Below are 5,221 nucleotides of genomic sequence, written 5' to 3'. Positions count from 1 at the left end.
CCAGGAGTCCTGGTTCTCAAGCCTGTGTTCAAAACAGTAAACCATGCAATTTTTCCACAGTGTTATCTAGAAATTTCAAAGACAGAATGACATGCTGTTGTAAAACTGATAGTAGAAAACTACCATCAGGGAAGCACTATTTATAAATGAGAGGGTGGGAAGGCACACTCTATACTGAATGCCATAAACAATGAGCACCAAGGGACTAAGGGAAATATTTTGATGTTTGTGTGCCGTGGAAAGTTTTATTTAAACACAAACATTGTTAATAAACATGGATTTATATGTTTTCTTTGATTAATGAACTCTGATAGATTTTAGACGTCCTGCATTTCTCATTTCTGTGTGTCCAAAAGGAGAGAAAGACAGACTCAGGAGCACATTCTTAAATCTGTTGCAGTCTCATTTTTGGTACAAGTTTATGCTGGTATCACAAACAGAAATTTTTCTAATGCAATATGGGACTGCATTTTTAAACAAAGGGGGCCTAAGTTACACGAATTAAAAATGTGTCTGAGGACATTATCTCGCATTTTATTTTCACAAAATAGATAAATATACAGGTACAGATTGAACGTTTGGTTTTATAACCTGATTCAAAGCCTACTGAAAACAAGGGAGGGCAAAAATTTTCGACGAATTGGTTGTGTTTTGGATCAGGTCCCAGAATAGGGACTATATAACAAAAAATCCACCTGGAAGCTGTGTTTGATATGTGCTAAAATCAAATTGAGTAACTAACAATTATTTTTTTCCCTACACTTAAGTCCTTCTCTTGCTTTATCCACAGAAGCAGAAGAGAGGGTATATTTTATTTTAATTAGTCCCTTAACTTTCTTTTGTATATATTTTTGATGACCCCAGACCAGTGGATATTGTATCCCAGGGATGTTGTTACTGTTTATTCTTTGTCTCTCACTCACAGACTTTTATTCTTTTACTTAGTATGCTGCAAATTTCCTGCTCATCTGTGTCCTTCGCTGCCTGGATTACTTCATGCTGTTTACATAGCAAAACAAACTCTATAACGTCCCAGGGGCCCAATACTGCTGCCACAGAATACCGGTGAGTCTAATTGACAACAGGATGTGCCTGTGCTTTATGACAGGAGAACCAAGCCCTCATCACAGCCAGCCGAGGTGGAGCAATAACGCTCAGACTTCATATTCTCACTCCTTGGTCCTGGAGAAGCAGGAATCCCTGATTAGCAATGTCTCAGATTACCTTTAGCATGTTTCCTAATATATAATAATGAATATTAGTATCAAAATTTATACTGGTTCATTTAGGCTATTAATCCCATTGAAACTACTTTCAACAAGTTCAACGTTTAAGACAGTTACTTGTTAATTTCTAAGGCTTAATGTGAGGGTGTCATCTTATTTTAGAGTACTCCATGGTGTGAGTGATTCAAAAGTGCCTTGACTGAAATCCTTGCTTAAGTCTAGTGTTTGAAGCAATTTACAGCTGGATCATTTTCTATTGTTTTGCCATTCCTCCCCTCTTCTGTGGAAGGCGGGGGAGTTTTGTTTGCCAGTCTATTATTAATGAAGGAAACAGAAGATAATGCAACACTAACTGAGCAGACAAAAAGCAATTTAGCTCTTTCCTTGAAGTTCCATTTGAAGAAAAATTGTGCTTTTCTTGGGAAGAGAAATCCTCAGGAGCAGAATCTGAAGGGAACCTCTAGGTTAAGCCTGTGGCTACTACTTAACCACAAAAAGGAGGTGGTGGTGAACAGCAGTAGTGGGACAACTGCCTTTTGGGGTTTGGTCACATCTGCAGAGGAAGAAGCATTTTATTCTCACATGAACAGAAAGGAGTAAGGACTCTTGAGTGGGTGCATAAACATGCCGTAGATATCAGGCTACAGGAACCATCCAGGAAAACCTGCAATAGTTTTTTGGAGGGAATCCACACCATCCCTTGTGGACCTTTAGAAGAAGGCAGAGTCACAGCCTGACAGATAGTCCTGCCTGACTGCACCACTGCTGTTTCATTCCCTCCAGTCCTTCCTTTTCTAAGTTTCTGTTCACTCCCACCCATAAATTACTGCTCTGCCCAAGAAGGCTGCAAAGTTGGGAGATGAGATCTGTTCTCCAAGAGGGAGGAAAATAATTAATAAAAAAAGTGACCAACCAAACCCTTTTCTAGCATGACGATATATGAATTCAGACAGTTCAGCATGCAGCATACCACATACAGGGAGAATAGTGAGGCATGGAAATATCACTGACTCAGCTGTGATGGATTGCTCTAACATGCACTCTGACCTTTTACATGGAAGAAATCTTCCTTTAGCATTCACAAGCTTGTTTCTTTAAAATGAAACACTGAATCCCGTGAAAACTGTTTTCAACAAAATGGCCATTCACATGTAGGTGACGCAACAGAACAATTTCTTGTAATAACTTCAAAACAGAAATATTGATATTGACCTTTTATTTTAGTTGCTGCTGTATTCCATATGAGGAAAAAAAAAGGCATGGGATAGTGATGATGGTAGAGTACCGAATGTGCTCAGTGTAAAATGCTGCTTTTCTGTTCCCCAGTAAGAACTTGCCCGAAAGTCAAGTATTTAATCTCATTCTCTCTTCGCACCTCTGGAGGCCAAGCATGTGATGCAATGCTGGTGGTTTTGTTATGCACATTAGCATGACAGGCGGTGAAGACAAATATTCCAAACCTTCTTTTTGAGCAAGTTTACCCTAAGAGTATACATGTGTGTTATTGTGTTACTGTTTACTGGCTAGTAGCAATGTTGGGTGCAATGACAATCCAGATGGGTGAATTGCCCAGGAATTGGGGCAGTTTAATGAGACTGAGGCTTGAGTTCAATTTGCATTTTTACCTTCTGACAGCAGCACTGACAGAAACAACTGCTTCCTCTCTCTGTCCTCCACCAGCCTGGCAAATGTTGCTGTGGTAGCATGTATGAACCGTCAAGGCAGAGGTTGAAGTAGTGAGGTCTGCTTAATAGCCTGAAGAACACAGCTACTGAATGTGTAACTAAATCCCATGCCTGCATGTTGTAGGTCCAATTTAGGGGCCTTGACAGTTGTGATGACAATTTTGGTATGAATTGTGTTATTAAAGAAGTGTTGGATATGTAGTTCATCCACTTCTTGTGGAAAGAAAAAAAAGCATGGTGAAATTGTGTAACACTTCTCATCCTGTTTTTTGCCCATTGCTGTTTCTTCAGAAGAGTATGAGCTATAGGGTCTATGAATGAGCAAGCCCATCTGTTTCATCCTGCTGCTTAATACCCAGTCCAGCTTAGCAAGTGTTGTTTTGAGCAGCTGGCAATTAGACCATACCAGTCTGCAGTAGTTTTGAGTGATGGTGTCATGATCTCATGCCACATGCATGTTGACGTCTTTTCTTAGCTCCCCCCCCACACCCCACCCCACACACCCCCTCCATCCACTGTTCTCCTGTTAAGCTATGTCAGTGATGACAGAGGAGTGGGTCAGCGATGGCAAGGAAGCAATAGAGATTGGAGGGCGGCTTTTTTCAAAAGTGCTAATCCCTTCTGTTCAGAGTAACAGAGCATGTGTATCAAGGTAATGCATCACTCAGTGACTGGCCAGAAAAACATTCCATTAGGTTATAACTGAATGGAGAAACTATTGCAATAATTTTGTCTTTACTTCACAAAGTAAAAAATACAAGTGTACTCTTTATGCCCTCTTTATTTGGCCTGTTAAGAAAAGCATAGTCTGTCAATCAAGAAGAAAGCTTCCAATTGTGTAGCCTGTTAGAATCATTTCATTAATAACATGTGTTTACTACTGGGAGAAGCAGACTCAGTGTGCTAAGATTTTGTTTGTCAGTCAGTCATTGGAACCCCACTGTTAATCGCATACAATGGTTTGTGGTTATGCCACAATTTAACCCAGGTTTAAAAATACAAACTAGAGCCTTGGTGGTCTGCTGAGAGCAGTGAGTCAAGCAAAGGTATTGGTTGAACCTGCCTTGTGGGCTGCTGGCTTGAAGTACTGTACGAGCTAATCAAATTTATTAACTTGAATCATGACTAGAATGCATACACTGGTGAGTGTGGGTGGGTGCACCCAGGTTAGGCTACATTTTGGCTGCATTCTGCAAGGAGGAAGAAAAGCAACTCTTTGGCCTCCTTTCCACAAAGACAAATTGGAAACAGATATCAACTACATTTTGGGATCTCTGGCAGTCTAATAAGAAAAAGGTATTTTTTTGTTGTGGCTTTTACTTATTGATTAGGGAATGGCTTAGAAAAAAACTGAAGGAGTTTCAAAACTGAATACTGATGGCATTCAATGTATATGTGTCACTGTCTTATCAAATTGACCCCTGCATGCCATTTTAATAGTAATGTAAAAGGCAGAATTTCTGACTCCGCAATAATGAGGGCTGATTGTGATTGCCAGAAAAGGGAAAGGCATTTGGCTACTAAGGAAAAGAATACTGAAGAGATGGTTGTGTATCTTTATATGAATCTTGAACTTCTGGCAGAGACAGAAAGAGTCAAAGCGACTAAACCATCTTTCTTAATTATAGCTCGAATATGGTTAGCTAAAATTCCTGTTTACCACAGCACTGTGGAAAGTATCATTTGTAACTGCAAGGCTTATAATACTCTGAGAAGAATATATTCATCTCCAGAGAGAATTATATCCATTTCTCCATGTCACTCTACAGCCTAAGACATTTTGTAGGAACCTCTTCCAGATTTAGAGCAATGTAGGTGATATTTTTAAATGGCAACTTTAGAATGAAGTTAATCCCACGCATTCTTATTCAAATAAAACCACATTAGCCTTCATTCTTTTGTTCAGGTTTCATTTATACTAATCACTGAAATTATAACTGACCAAACTGCTGTAGATTTGAAATGCCTAAGCAGATTCATTCATCAAGGCAGTGGAAAACTTAAAATTATTTTAAATTTATATGGTTTTATTTTTCATGTTTCTGATATTTAGGTTATTAATATGCATTATCTCCTCACTGTTATGCTTTCTTGCTAAGAAATTTAATAAAAGGGTTAAGCTGGAAAATTCTTGTGTATTTGGGGCAATAACTAACAGTGAGCTGAGACCACCCTTTGCTCATCAGGTCATATTCCACAGAGAATCCTTCCTCTTTGCCCTCCTGCCCCATTTCTACCACTCACAATGTACTCCACAGCATACTTTTTTTCTGGTTTTATGGGAGCTAGAGGGGAGCTTTGGAACTGTAC

This window comes from Falco punctatus (assembly GCF_963210335.1).
Source record: "Falco punctatus genome assembly, chromosome: 1".
Lineage (NCBI taxonomy): Eukaryota > Metazoa > Chordata > Aves > Falconiformes > Falconidae > Falco > Falco punctatus.
This window is presented reverse-complemented; position numbering follows the sequence as displayed.